This window comes from Anomalospiza imberbis, chromosome 9 (assembly GCF_031753505.1).
Source record: "Anomalospiza imberbis isolate Cuckoo-Finch-1a 21T00152 chromosome 9, ASM3175350v1, whole genome shotgun sequence".
In the NCBI taxonomy this organism is placed as follows: domain Eukaryota; kingdom Metazoa; phylum Chordata; class Aves; order Passeriformes; family Viduidae; genus Anomalospiza; species Anomalospiza imberbis.
The window spans coordinates 3,791,609-3,807,395 of NC_089689.1; the positions used below are offsets into that span (position 1 = coordinate 3,791,609).

Below are 15,787 nucleotides of genomic sequence, written 5' to 3' on the forward strand. Positions count from 1 at the left end.
CGGGGCCCGCACACGTCACGGCGCAGGGGGCGGGGCCAGCGGCGGCGCCGCCCATTGGCCGAGGAGGCGGCTCCGCGGGGCGGGGCGGGGCGGGGCGCGCGCCCGAGGGGGGGACTGGGGGGGCGGCACGTGAGGCGCACGTGGGGCGCGCCCCCACCCCCCCCCCTTTCCCCTCAGGCATCGCCGCCTGCTCCCGGGAAACCAAGGGAGGGAAGAGAGGCGCCAAAAATGTGGTGACCCTGCGTTAAGGGTGAGGGAACACCCAGGCTGGTAAAAGCTCGGAAGTCAGAGGGGCCGCCAGCAATCAGAGTTTTATCAGTAAGCTACACACTTGGCATGGAAATTGGTATGCTGTTACCTGACCTACTATAGGAACAGTGGGTTCTGGATAAAGCAGTGGGTTTTGAATAAAGGGGTAGGGGAAAAGAGAAGAGAGAGAGAGATTAATTAAAGAGGAAGAGAGAGAGAGAGAAACAGAAAGAAATAGAGGAAAAAAGAAAGAAAAAGAGATCTCTGGTTCTGGCCTCAATCCAGCTGAGGGAATGTCAGTCCTGGTTCCCGGGTGTCGATCCCAGCTGTGACCACCCAGTCCAAGGTCCAGGTGGGCTCAGTCACCCCCAAGGACAAGGCCTTTCCTCGGCCTGAGGGCCCCCCCTCCACTGCCCACAGCCCAGGCACAAGGAAAACTTGTTTAAAGGAAGCAGGACGCCGAAGTCAGGGCTGGGAGGGCCCTGTGCTGCCCTTGTCCTTCAGTGGGAACACACGGGGTGCTCAACGAGTGCTTCCCCCAGCACTCAGGCTCAGCACAAATGTGTGTCCTACCCCCTTGGGTTCTCCAAACGGTAGCCAGGGTAGGTATTTTTACAGGGAAGTAAAAATGGAGTGCCCCCCAGTTTGAGTCATCCCCCAAGAAGTGGTGTTTTGTGTCAAGGGGGTGTTCTCCCTCACAAATGTTGCCCTGGGGAGTGGGAGCTCAGCTCTCCAGTTTGGGGGAGCTGAGAATGGGCTTGTGTGGAGACCTCTCCTTTTAGTCCCAGCTGTGCTCCACAGGAACAAAAACTGGGACAAAGGCTGCTCCAGAGGGCTGAAAATGGGACAAAGGCTGGGGTTTGTACCTTGCTTTCTCTCTTTCCCCAGACAGATACAGGCTCGTGATGGAGGGTGAGTCACAGAACACGTCACCAGCAAACAAACTCTAGTAACCTCCTGTGTGCTGCATTTCACACTGCAAATAGGAAAGTTTTCCCAAAGCCAGGAGAACTTATCCACTCATCTCTTACTGGTAAGTACAAGTCTCTCCTCCTCCTCCTCACGACATCAGGGCTGTGCTATGCACAATATGCCCCCAGGTGCACCTTGAAAGGTCACCTCAAAACAAGGTACAAAGTTACAATGGGGTAATAAAACATTTCTGTCACTTTTGACAGGTGTGTCAGACCTGCTACTAAAATTTATTTTGACTAACACACACCTCGGACACACATTTAAATTGTTGCTGCTGAAACTTTCAGAAGTTGTTTTAAATATCTGTGTTTTAAATATCTTGAGCAGAGCCACTGAGTGAAAAAGTCCTAAACTGATTTATTTTGCAGTTTGTGTTCACACTATTATCCCATCACTCATCTTTCATGCTGCTTAATAAGAAACTTGAAAAAATGAAAAGAAAAAACCTAAAAGCCTTATCATTGCTGAAATGCAATGGGTGAGAGCAGCAGGAATTTTCACATAAACTCGTCCCTGTTCTTAAGAAGTTGACTTCAACACAGTGCTGCTTAGAGATATTTTCAGGTCAGGCTGTATTGTGATGTGTGCTGCCCTCACGCCAAAAATGGTGAGCCAGCTATTTACAATGAAGTTGTGGGGGCAGCATTGGCTGGGCAAGCAAGTGTAAACAAAATAAAAATCAAAACACAACGAAATAGTCAATGCAGAACATACAAAAATATCCTAAGGTTCAAGAACTTCATCTTGAAACTGTTTCAGTGAACTAGAAAAAGCCTGACTCTGGGTGGTAGAAAAATGAGATTCCTTTAATAGAAAGAAAAGTGCAGCTAACCTTCAGAATAAATTTACTTTGCCCTAAAGAGGTTGTACAGAGGTGCCACCAGATTTTAGTGGCAGCTCTTGACACATCTCCCAGCCAAAGCAGCACAGTGTGACAAGCACTGAGCTCTCTCCCTGGTGTCTGGATTTTTCCCTGGCAGAGCTTTTTCACAGCCTTCCTTCCCTTCTCTTTAGAGGCTGTTTACCTGCAGCTCATGGAAAAATAAAGTGGCTGTTCTTGTTACCTTCCTTCTCACTATTTACAAGCAACTGGGAGAAGGCAGTGCCTCCTCTGCTTCCTGCCACTCACGCCCATCATCTGCCATTGTCTTTCCCACTCTAGATTGCTGCACTGTTTCATCAGCAGCATCATTTACCCCCGCTTGTCACCATGGTGCTTGTAATCCTGAATTTCTGGAGTGTTGTACATTAATCCTCAAGCTGCATTGCTCAATGATTGCCCAACCACAGCTGCTCCTGAGCACTCCTGCCTGAATCACCGCGTGGTCGTTCCCACTGTTGACGTGGGAAACTTGGCCCGGATATCCCAATTTCTTGCCTCAGCTCCACTGGCTTTCACCTTCCCAGCTCCAGGCAGCAAGTTGACTTTATCAGCACTGCTTGTTTCCCTCCTTTTTCTTTCTTTCTTTGGACAATGCTGTCAGGCACAAGGTGTGATTTTTGGGGATCTCCTGTGCAGGGCCAGGAGTTGGACTCAATGATGTTTGAGGGTCCTCTCCAACTCAGGACATTCTCTTTCCTTCTGTCCTTCTCTTTTTTTCTGTGTTGGGTCCTCCTGTCACTTTTGGCACTACTGTAAAATAGATGTGATTAATACTGCCTACTTTTAATTCTGAGCCACTCTAATTTATTTTCTATTTTAAGAATTTTGGTATCAGTCTGCCTAGGGAGTGAGCAGCTGTGGCTCTTTCTGATACCCACATTTATTGACCAGGATGATTAATTCCTTTAAAACTTCTATCTTATCTTTAAAGTCAGTCACTTGAGATCCTCAATGGCTTTCACATATCTCAGCAGATCCTACAATTAACTGTTTAAAAGTGTGGTTTAGAATTTCCTAGTGTGCAGAGGCAATGGGAACATCCTAATAGATAAATGAAGGAGCTCCCTCAAGTGGTGGAAAACATTGTTACCTGTTCCACTTAAATGTTTTCCTTTTAAAAACTTTGAGGGAAGGACAGCAATGTCAGATTTAGAATGCAAAGCTAGTTATAAATGTAGCATTGAATGAGCTTCCATTTTTACATAACCAGAAATAATGGTGTGCATGTAAGACCGAGGCCAGAACTCAGTCAGGCAAGTGCTACAGTTAAAAAGGAAATAATGTAAGAACCTGTGGAGGACTTCAGCCTGATCTGATAATTGATGACTGAATTTTGGCAGGAAAGCCAAAAACTAGCTCCAGCAGATATCACATTTTTGAGGATGCCTGAAGTGTTTATAAATCATAAAGTTTGCTTTTTAAAAACTCCAGCTCAAGCTTTCACAGTTTCTGCTATCATCATGTCAAGATTTTGTGCATAAATACCCTTGCTCCTTTTTACTCAGTGTGAGGCATAGAGTTTTCAAAATATTTGGTGCGAGAGATTCAGATCAGCAAACTTTGGAGAAAAGGCAGAAGCAGCAGCAGTTTCACTCACTTTCCAAGCCACAAAGCCGCTGGTTTTGCTGGCAGATGAGTTAGAAAGAAATCCTCCCATCCCTCTCGGCAGAGGGCAGTGGTAACCTTACTCAGAATCACCTTGCTTTTTGCTACTGAACTGAAATCATCCTTGGGAAGGAAAAAAAAAAAAAAAAAGTGAAGCCCTACTGCAAATGAGCAAGTTCCTGTCTTCCTCTCCCAGCTCCCTTGCCATGACCAAGCAGAAGGAGGTGCAACAGCCAATTTAATTGCTGTGATTCCATTGCTGAAAGGGAAACCAGCATTGTTTTTTTTGAGGAGTAATTAATTTTGCCTTTCCCTACCATTTTAGGTAATAGAATGAATCTTGCCAGCTGGGATGGTGTAATAGCTGAGGTTATATTTATTTAAGTTGAGGAGGTTATTTCTTCAGTATGTTTAAAAAGGAGGTGATCCTTCTAGTCTGGCTAAATGTCAAACTATGAGAGGTATTGAACCTGTATAAGTACTGTCTCACCCCACTAAGCTGAACTGTGTTCTCTGAAGCTGCTCTTTACCCTCTCTGACACGCCAGCTTTCTCTTTCTGTTGGGCTCGGAAACAACTTCACCTGGGTTCCAACCACATTATATAATATCGCTGTTCTCCTTGTGACACCAGCTCAAACCAACCTCAGATTTATTCTGCAGCATACTCTGCTGCTTATTAAAAATGCATGAAAACATTGAACTGCCTCAATGAGAGGGTCTCTGAAGTTGTTTCAGCAGGAATACATGGAATTAAATGTCTAGTGAACCCTGGAAGGGTAACTTCAGAGAGATACATTCCAGAACAAACAGATCTAGTTACCAGTATTGCCTCTCTTGCATATAATGACTTTCTAAATATTTTTGTGGAAACAGAGCACTGAACTTGGCCAGCATCTTCTTCCCACTCCTACAGCTGCAACTGTACATGTTCCCTGTGACTCCACAGACTGCCAGCCGTGTTACACACTTGGGACCCTTCCTTCCTGACCCTGTGAAGGTCAGACATTTTATAACTAATTTAATGATCGTTTACTACTCTTGTGGTAATCTCTGCCTCTCAGTTCTTCATAAGCATGCGCATCCTTTCTCTTTTTCCTAAATAAATACAAACCAGTTTGCCATTGTTCTCCCCACAGCTGCTGAGGTGGAGAAAACAGTGTATGCCAGTATTTTGTATCAATTCCTTGTCACCAATTTATTTGCCACAGTACAAATGTGCTGGCTGCTGATGGACATGGAAGAGAATCAGTGCTTATAGAATGACAGATCCAGAATGATTCCCAAGACAGCTGTTTGCAAATAATCATGCAGTTCTACCTGTTCTGTACTTTGCAAAGTGCAGGTTCTGGGGATGAATAGCTTTTTGTTTGCAGTAATCAAGTGGGAAAGATGTGGGACAAAAACCATTGAGGTGCTATGGTGAGACTGGATCAGCCTTTTTAGGTATGAGATCCTCGGGGTCATCAAGGAGAGACCTTGCAGAGAAATGTCAAGTAGGAAATGTCACATGGAGAACACCACGGAGAAGTCCAAAAGCATTAAAATGGCAGCTAGAATCATAATGCCAAAAGTGATTGATGAAAAAAGTATAAGGACAGGGGGATAAATAATCCCCATCAAAACCAGGATATGTTTCTCAGAGGAGAACAATTATCTCCATTAAGCCACAAAAGATTGACTATCTGCTGTAACCTAGGAAAGAAAAGAGGTTTTTACTCTCAGTGTCAGACATTTCCTCTTTTCCACCTTGTTTTAATCTCTGCAAAAATAGATGACATGTACCAAAAGTTGTCCCAAGCAGGACACATTTCTAAATCTGCCCAGCCAGCTCTTTGGTTGTCTCCATGGCAATGAGGCAGCACATCCTGCTGCTCTCCCTTCTGTGAGTGCCTTTCCCAAGTTTGACACGGACTGACAACACTGTGCCTTTGTAGCTCCCCTGCCAAAAAGCTCCCTTTTCTCTGCTCAAGGCCTGTCCCATCTGCTTCTTCCTGCTTCTCCCCAGTTTTAGAAACACCTAGCTAGAGGGGGAATCCATCCATTGCTTCTCTGCTGCAATGATTCAAGCCAAGGAGGGACTGCTGCTGGGTGTACAAGTGGAGGGACTGGAGAGGGCAGTGCTTTCCTGTTTGGGAAGACGTTTTGGATGATGGTAAGGGAGAACACTGCAGGGGCCAGGAGCATAAACAAAGCAGAAGGAAGGAAAATCCAGAATAGTCTCCCAAAAGAATCTGACTGAAACTTGGCACCACAGGCCATAGCAACAAATAGAACAGTAAAGAATGTACAGACTTGGTACAAGGCAGTGCTTATTGAAGGAGATGACAAGCGTGAAGGAACACTTCCAAACCTCTGAATTCAGATAGATCTGTGTCACAGCTGAGTCTCTGGCAACTCTCAAGAGCATTTTGCTGAAAGTGGAGAAAATGGGAGTTACAAAGCTGAAAGAGGCATTTTTGCTATCAGCTGAGGACTGGCAGAAATGGGAGGTTCTAATGGAACTACACCAGGAGGTGAAGCAATCTGCAGGGTTTGCTGCAGTTGATCTGCCTTGGGCTGAGTTGATGTGGTTACAAAAACATCTTTGTGCTCAGCACTATTCTGTTGTTGGCCTAGTGCCTTGAGGCTTACAAGCTTTGGAAATATGGGTGAGGAGATGAAAACTTGAGCTTGTTTAAAGCATTTAAATCTGAAGATGGCAGGCCCAGGAGAGGGATTCTGAGTTCAGGCATGTAGGTCATGCAAGAGAGGTCTTGTCTTCACCAGCAAGTTAATGTGAAATATAGTAAAAGTGCTCCTGTTAGTTCAACCCTTGCCCACACAAAAAAATCCCTCATTGCAAAAAGTGGCTGGAGAAACATAAATTGACAAAGCAACCAGAGAACAAGGTAAACCTTGAGTGAATTCACTTCATCCTTTACCACTGCTGTTTCTCTTACAGTAGGGACCCACACTAAGGACCACCATCAAAACATCCAGCAGTGCTCACTCCCCACAGTTTTTCCACTTGTGCTTTCCTTAGTGGCTGCTGACTCTTTCTGTTTGTGAGTTTATTCCCCCAGGTGCAAAAGGCTTCCAGTGTCCCCAGTACAAATCACCCGTCTTCAGCACAGAAATCTTGGGTTTATTATTCTGCAACTGTGTCTAGCAAGACCTCAGTTTCCTGTTGCCTGCTGATCAGACACCAAGTTATGGAAGAATCTCTGGCATGATGCTACTGTAGTCTATGATTTTCAGAGCAAGGATCCAGGCTGAAAGCTTTCTGGTGACATTCCAAGTAAGCTGTCATGAGAAGAGAATCCAACACCCAAGACCTCAGTGCTTAGGGAAAATCAGAGGGTTTCATCTACTCAGAAGAAAAGATTAGAGTTATAAATGCTAACTCAGTAACTCCCCAAGAATGAGCATGTGCCATGCTGAGACTGAATGCACCATTAGCAATTCCCTGGGGCTGGATGTCTATTTCAGACTGCACAGTATAACAGCTCCAGGGAATGTACAACCAGAGGATGCTGATAATTTCACAGTTTCTGCTTCCCTGTGAGGCAGAAAATAGAAGTGCTCTGAAGCTCTTTCCCAGGAACACAGAAGTAACGTTTTCCAAAGCCATCAAAAGCAGAGGAAGCTAGGTGTGTTCTCTGCAATGTGGGAGAAAAGGAAACAGAATAATCTGCTTCTGTGGCTGCTAAAGGAGGCTCTTGGCTGATGAGCAAGCTGTGTGGACTGAAGCTATGGAACCTGTCCCTTGCAGAAAAGATTTTGGGGAGGCACATAATGTTGGCTCAGGTAGATGGATACCTCAGAAGCACAGAGGATCCACAGTGGATTCACACCACACCAGCACCTCCCCTCACAGCACAGATTAAAATGCTTCTAGTACATTCACATCAGGACATGATGGAGGCACAAACAACACCAAAGAAAGCTTCAAGCATCTGCAGGTCTTTATTGTTCTACAGTACAACCTTTTATACTCTTCATCTTACATTCATTACACCTGTGTGCCCTCTGTACCCTTTGGTGAGTGGTCAGTGCACCTGGGCACTCCATGTCTCATTGCTTTCAATGCTGTTCACCTGTCCAGCACAGCTGTAGCCCATTAGGGATGAGGCTCAGCCACAGCCCCACAAACTGTGTACTTACAACACATTCAGGCTTCATCACAAGCAACCTATGGGAAAAACTTCCAGGATAGATGACTCAAGGTAATTTGGTAGTGTGACTGCATCCTCAGAAAGAGCAGACAAAAAGGGAAAGGCAGACAGCCAGGCAGTCTCTAGCACACTGAGGTCAAATTCCCCTTTCTGTCACACTCAGCTATGGGAAAGTTGAGGATGACAGAGGGGTACCAGAAACACTCCTGTGTCTGCTGGCAGAGATGGGCGAGGCCCCAGGCAGACTGAAACGCACACTCCTGTGAGCACAACCGTGCAATCTCTGCTATCAGAAAGATGATGCCTGGGTTTTAGAGATGCTCCTGAATGTCTCAACTTCTCTGCATAGTTTGGATTGCACAGTAAATGCCTCAGCTTCATGAGATGTGCTGTTGGCTCTGGGGAGGCATTATTTCAGGTTGGCTGCAGCTGGGAGTATGTAGCATAACTTCAGGCCTCATTAGATGCACACTTGACAAGTTTTCTGCACTAACATAAAGGGAAGAAAGGTTTTCTTAACAAAACAAGGCTTGTACAGTTGTCCTATGTGTATGAGGAAGGGCGTGTCTGTCTCTCTGCCCCAGCTTTTTTCTCCCAGTAACTTCTGAACTTCTTGGCCAGTTTTATCGGCAAATCGGATGGAGAGACGAAGGTTCAAGAAATATTCAGTTCCAATGGCTTTTGTAAAAAATTCAGCCTAGGTAGAGGACAGAGTCTTAATTATGCCCCGAGTGGAGGAAACTTTTTTTGGAATAAGAATTAAAGTTGGCAGCAATCGCTAGTCCAGTCTCCTGCTGAAATCACAGCCAGCTTCAAAGTCAGATGAGGCTGCTCAGGACCTCATTTTGTAAACCTCCAAGGTGTCAGGAATCTACTCTGGACCTCATCTTCACAAAACAAATATACTGAGAGCAACACCTTTGGCTCTGCCAATCAGAGAATTCATTTCCCCCTCTTTTAAAGGCGGTATAGAAGTGGCAGCCCATGGTAAAGCCTGTGACAATCCCCACACCAGGCAGTCCATAAGGCTCTGCTTATGTTAAATATATTTAACCAGCAGCTACTTACTTTATTTTGGCATTCTGTGGTAGTTAATGATTCCCAGTACAAAGGTCAGACTCAGAGACACAAGGCTTTGTATATGCCATTGTTTGATTTACCAGAAGCTACAAGGGAAGGAGTGCTGCTCTGTATGAGTGGGAACTACAAGCTACACATCCAGCCTGACAAGCTAATGAGAACAAGTCATTCATTAACAGGAGACTTGCTGCTAGGCAAACACACACAGCTGGTATGGGAGAAGAATTTGGATGTGAAATGAGACAGTGTGCTTGGTTTTTTTTATAAGACATTTCCTATTTCAGCAAGTTTACAGTCTAAATAAAGACCACACAGAACACATTAAGAGCCTGATCAGAGGAAAAATTTGGGCTTATGTCTTTTCTGAAAGGTTTGGTAATGAGCAGAGAGGCAGAATTTGCAAGGAGAATGAAAATATTTGCATGTTTAAAAGAAGGAACAAGTTTTAGATTTAAGTGAGATTTGATTATAAACGTAAATCCTGCTCTCTTGGGTACCAGTCTATTCTGTACACACACACACACATAAATGCATTCACAGAAACATCTTACAAAACTCTGGTGCTTTTTCCTGCTTCAGTGGCTGCTATTTTTTTTTTTGAGAGTTTCACACTAGTAAGCATTTTTACAGGATTAACATTAAAGTTGGAAGCTGCAAAGTATAGCTATTTAATAACTGTTTGAGGAAGGAACACAGTGTCACTTGAAAGATAAAGTAAGCACTTACAATTCTTGCATAATCAAATAAAAAAGCCTGTCGAGGAAGAATCCCTCCAGAATTTGTGGAATGAAACAATAGCAACATTTTAGAACAAACTCTGACTTTCAAAGTGATTTAACTGTTTAGGAGCGTTGCATAGAGCATGACACCATCCATGGCCAGGGCACAAGTGGTCCAGAACAAGGCTGGACCCTAGCATCCTAAACATGTAACACAGAGCAGCAATCCTGCAAGAAGTTGTATCCTCAGGCTTCCTTATGAGATCAAAGGTTATATTCAGAAGAGTGTACATCTGAAAACAATACTAGGAGTGCAGTCATTACTGGGATTCATTATTGTAACAAAGGCATCTTCTGAAGACGTGGTTTTCAGCATAACTTAGAAAAGGGAAGTGAAGGTGCTGGGGAAGATGGAGGGGAAGGAGATATTAGGGGAGAAACAAGAAGCAAAGAACATGGAGAGGAAGCACTGCTGACTCCAGAGTCTAATGATCTTTTCCAGCCTAAATGGCTCTATGATTCTAATTCCATCTTATTTTAGCTTCACATCTTGTTTTTAATGTATCTTCATTTTGTTTTGGACTGTCACAGAGGTTATGCTAATCCAAACCCAGCACAGCAGTCATCAGAGGAATCTGTGCTGGGACAAGGCTGCTCTCCAAGGCACTGGTGGAGGAACTGCAGTACAGCATTGTGCCCTGAAGCATTTGCTATCACTTAACTAAATGTCAGCTCTCTGGATACAAACCTCTCAGCAGAGGAAACAGAAAACACAGGAAGAAAAGCTTCCATCTGCAAATCGAGAAAACCCCCCCACCGTCCAATGAGCTACTAAGATTTTAAATTAGGGATCATAAAAATTAGGCTCCTAAACATAAATTAAGGCAACGCTAGAACTCTGGTGGCAAAACATTCCTATTGACCCACCTGCAGCTGAATGCCTAAAAGCCTGAATCATCACCAGCACAGTCGAGGGACCTCATATTACCTCAGCAAATGTACTTTATCAGTGATCATTGTGCAAGCTTAGTACTAATTTGCAATTCCCAGCAGATGCAGAGACTTGTCATCATTTTTGTTTGGTAGAGGCAACATGTTCCACAGAAAAAGGCAAACAAACAACATTCTTAATGTTCTTATTAGCATACTCTTCTACAGCCTTTGGAGCCTGGAACAGATGCTTGGGAAGGGTGGTGCAGCTGTAGTACTTAGAAAAATATAATGGACAGGAAAGAAATTCCTGAAGAAGTCCTACAATCTCCTTAATTCCATCTCTCCCCACCGCTGGCTCCACCCTGCTGGAGGCTGTGCTATACCCTGATGGGTACAGCTCCTGCGAAACCTCAGCACGGGTAATGTGCTGCTGTTGACAGTTGACAGATACATGCACAAGCTACACAGTTCTGATCCGTGAGGGTGCTTAGTTACCCAGCATACCTAACCCCAAAACACAGGGCCAAATAAAAGAAGAATGGGGATGCCTGAGATGTTGTAGTGAGCTGGCTGTCTCTACACACTCATCTTTTCCACTACAACACCATGTGCCCAGTCCCTTTCCCCCCTGTGCATGGAGCTCTTCCTTTTCTGGCTCTCCTGGCTGGTGTCGATGTTTAGACTTGTGGCAGTGTCAGAAGAGTGGTTTGAATGAAGACAATGCTGAAGCAGCAGAAAAGACAGAACAAAAGGCTGCTTCCTCAGAGGAGGGGGATGATTTGGGTAGTGGGATACACATTTGTGGGAGTGTGTGTGTGTAGGTGTTTTTATCTAGGGTGGAAGAGAGTTTTTGACAGAGGAAATTTCATCTGCCAAGGGCTGCATGTGAACCCTTGTGTACTGTTGGGCAAAAACTGTTACTTCCCCAGAAAGCTTTTATCTTCATAGACTCTCACTGAACAGGCATGAGAGTACCCCAAGCTATCCTGCATGCACTGTACATAAATGCTAATTTAAATCATAGTAGTGATTTAAAATAACTTTAAGACAACACTGAAACTATTGTGCCAGGCCAGATCTGTGCAGACATTTTAAGAGCTGTCAGTCAGAGATGAAAGGGTGAGTGTTTAAACAGGGTACACCTAGAAACAACATCCTCCTTTGATATGGCTCAGCACTTACAAGCTTTCAACATTTACTGCAGAGTAACTAACCTTGTGTCACAGAGCCTTTACCAGATTCTTAAATATTTCTTCTTTGTTTTGAAGCCTTTCCGCAGAACTCCATGGTGGCTGAACCCCAGAAACCAGGTGGGTGCAGCCCGGAGTGGTAGAGGGACACAGAGCAGCACTGTCCTGGGCGATGTGGTGGGCAATACCCATTGTCTTGCAGACACCCAGGGGGAGCTGCAGCTGTCCTGAGCTCCACAACATGTTCTGGAACTGAATAAAGGCACAAAACCCCTGACATGCTGTACACAGGTATCCCTCAATCAGGCCTCTGCTGTTCTACACACTTAGCAAATACCTTAACTAATACATCTGTGTCCTAAATACCAGTCAAATATTTCACACACATCTGTTTCTCTGTACAGCTTTGGTATACAGAAGGTTTATGATCTGGAAGAGCAAAGATTATTGCTAGAATTAATTTTTAAGCTGCCACCAGCATCCTTCTAGCTAATTTTTTCCTAAGTTACAAATACAAACTGCTCAGTTAACTCAACAGTCATGCTCAGGAGTCTCCAATTTGTCCACAGGCTCCTTCTGGCACAGAACTCATACTTCAGGCAGATGACAGTTAGACTGTCATGCACAGTATGATGTAAGACTGCTCAGCCAGCAATTTTTTGAGTGTGTGATTTTTGGAGCACGCTGTGGATGAGGAGCAGGTGCATTGTCAGTGCTTATAAGAAGCTTCAAGAAATGGACATACCATTAATATTTAAAGTCAGAAGTGTTTCTAGAAATACCACATTTCTTGTCAGGCACATGACTGTAACCTCAGTGCTGCCTTGGTCCTTTTTACCCCTTACTTGAACAGCTCATGAATGGCAGATTGACTGGAAACCCAAAATCACCAGGACAGTAACTTATACTGATGCCTCATTAATGCATGGTGCCAGACCTCTTCACAAGAAATTACCCTTGAAAGACAGCCTGTTCCTGATGCTTCATGAGGCTGATAATATCACAGCTCATAAAACTAGATAGCATTGGTGCAAGTTTTACCTCTTGGCTTTGCATGTTTAATAACCACGACACTCTGAGAAGTAAATACTTATTAGCCTCCGTTTTAACAACAAGGAACGGTGTGGCTCAGTGTCATCAGTAACTCAGCAGCACAGAGTTCCTTTCAGTTTGGGGAGTTTCTTGTTTATATCCTCATTGCTCCTCTAGCAGGGACCAGAAGAGCTGTCACCAGCCAAGGCATCCCCTGTTTGCATGACACCTTAAAAATGATGCTGAGGGGACCAAGTGGGGCACAGTGTGATGGTCTGGCTTGTTTAGCACACATCAAGCAATGGTTGGGGCTCTGGGTTTGCTTTTGTTACAGGGTACAGCATGATCTTTAAAAACTGTTATACAACAGCAAAAACCCCATGCTGCTGCCCTCTTCTCCTTGCAACAGGCCTTCTTAGAAAGCCCCTGCCTGACCCCATCCTCAGGAAAGATGGTTTTGTGTGTCAGACAAGTTTCCTGCAGCTGGACATTAATTGTAACCCACAGCAGGCTTCTATGTGCAGAAGGTGCTGGGAGAGAAAATGAGAGATTTCATGAGATCTGAGGAATAAGAACAGTGCTTAAATCCAATTCTCCTTGGTGCACTTGCACATAACAGTCTCTTGACACTTGTGTCTTCTTTTAAAATACTAATAGCCTTCCTCTGGATAGTTCTTCATGATCAGCAAGTAAAAAGCATTAGGAAAGAAAAACAGTATTTCTGTTGATTTTTCAAGAGTGGCTCTATACTACGTGGCAACTGCAAATGGCACTGTGTTTGTTGTCCCTACAGTCTCCAGAGAACATATATTTTGTTTACAAGGCAAACCATTTATAAATGCCAAATCCTGCAAATTCTAGCTGGAATGAGACCAGGAAATAGCTCCACTGCAGAGTTTACCACGGCCTGGTTCTGCCCGAGACTGCCCATTCTGCAGGAACACCCTCTGCTCATATCCACATAACCATGTCCGTACAAGGTCCGGGACTTGGCACCGTGTACCCCATGCTGCACCCTGGATGTTCCCAGCGCTATTTTAAGAACTGTTTTGTTGTGTGTTATTAGGAGGTCTGTTTGTAATTCCCAATCTCCCAAATGTTCTTAGCCCATTAATTTAGCAAGTTAAGGCATTTCTGACTCCACGTGCTCCTCATTCCCATTTACTCCATCCATCCTGTGTCAGAGTACACATCAGTCCAGTGGGATGAGCCACCCCTATTTTAGGCAGAATTATTATTGCAGCAGGGCTCAGTTTGAGTACACGCACAGTATGAACTCCCTGGGAAGGTAGAACATGAGCTTAGAATTCCTTTCACTGAAAGCTGGCTTTCATAAAGCTCTGAGAGGAATGTCTCCTCACCTTCCCACCACAGGACAGCGACAGAGGTTGGAAGCTGGTTGGCTCTGAGTGTTACCAAGCCAATTTGTCACTGTCACATCAGTTATCAGTGGTAAAGGCATCTGAGGGGAGCGGCACTGTGGCTCATCCAGGATGAAGCAACATTACCAAGACTGCTGAAATAGCTGCTAGCATGGAGAGAGAAATACTTCCAACTGCCCAGGTCCTCTAAACTGTGACGAGCACTATTATCTTTCAGGACAAAACCTCCTGCCTTCTGCTTTGATTAGAGTGCCTTATGCTAGTATTAGAGAAGGTGAAAGAAGTTGGTTTACTAGTTAGTTACAGAATTGAGTGTATGTTCAACCACCCAACAAGAAGATGCTGCTGCCAACCACTCCTGGTGTTATTCACACAGCAGTGATTTCCTCCTTCTCCATGCCCTTGGCCAGTACAACAGGTCCTGGCAGGAGCCCAAGGAATCAACCTGAAGCCTGGTAACCCACAGAGACCACAGAATCAATTAGGTGGGAAAAGAACCCTGAGCTCATCGAGTTCAGCCTGTGACTTGACACCACCATGTCAACCAGTGAGTGGTGAGTACCACATCCAGTCTTTCCATAAACACCTCCAGACAGTGACTCCACCACCTCCCTGAGCAGTCCATTTCAATGTCTAATCATCCCTTCTGTGAAAAAATTCATCCTAATGTCCAACCTGACCTTCCCCTGGCACAGCTTTAAGACTGTGTCTTCTTGCCCTGTCCCTGGTTGCTGGGGAGAAGAGGCTGACCCTCACCTGGCTACAACAACCTCTTCGTGCACAGCTTAGGACAAGCCCACTGCTGCTCCCTTCTGCAGGCACATGGCCCTGGCTTTACCTTCATGCTTGCTCAGCTTTGTAGGCAAACCAGCCTGGCTGTAGCCTACAGGGACAGTGTTGCTCGGGCTGGGCCAGTCTTGAGGCCACAGCCATCACCTGACAAAGTTCAAGAAGGATTTGGACGACAGTCTTGGGTTTGGCTCTTGGGGCTGTCCTGTGCAGGGCGGAGAGATGTACTTGGTGGATCCCTCCCAGCTCAGGAGATTCTGTGATTCTCCTGGGCTGCTGCTCACGGCCAAGATGGGAGGCCTCTCCTGGGGTGCGATCTGGCGAGTCACCTGTGTGGGCTCTTGCCCCTCAGCCCATGTCCATGTGCATTCCCTCGTGTTCCCATCCCCATTGATGTGCCTTGCCTACGGCAGTGCCAAGAGGATGGTGCCAGACTCTTCAGTGGTGCCCAGAGACAGGAGAAGGAGCAATGGCCATAAACTAAAGCACAAGAAATTCCACCTCAGCATGAGTAAGAACTCCTTTATGCTGAGGGTGGCAGAGCACTGGAACAGGATACCCAGGGAGGGCGTGGAGTCTCCCTCTCTGGAGAAATTAAAAACCCGCTTTCCTGTCACCTGCTCCAGGTGACCCTGCCTTGGGCCTGGGAGATCCACAGAGGTCCCTTCCAACCCAAACAATCCTGGGATTCTGCGTGCCGCAGCACGGCGGTCTGGGCTGGGGGAGGGCAGCCGCCCTCCCTCTATCCCAGCCTCCCTTCCTCCCTCCCTCCTTTCCTCCCTCGCTCCCTCCCCT

General features: G+C 45.4%; 1 long non-coding RNA gene across 2 annotated transcripts; it reads left to right on the top strand.

The window, feature by feature from the left end:
- Positions 1 to 216: 216 nt before the first annotated feature.
- On the top strand, positions 217 to 7,709 carry LOC137479126 (uncharacterized). Of its 2 annotated transcripts, none has more exons than XR_011001977.1 (3): positions 217 to 250; positions 1,138 to 1,282; positions 4,850 to 7,709. It is a non-coding gene; the product is annotated as an uncharacterized lncRNA (long non-coding RNA). The 2 variants fall into 2 exon arrangements; XR_011001976.1 differs by lacking the exon at positions 4,850 to 7,709 and adding an exon at positions 4,587 to 4,838.
- Positions 7,710 to 15,787: the final 8,078 nt, after the last annotated feature.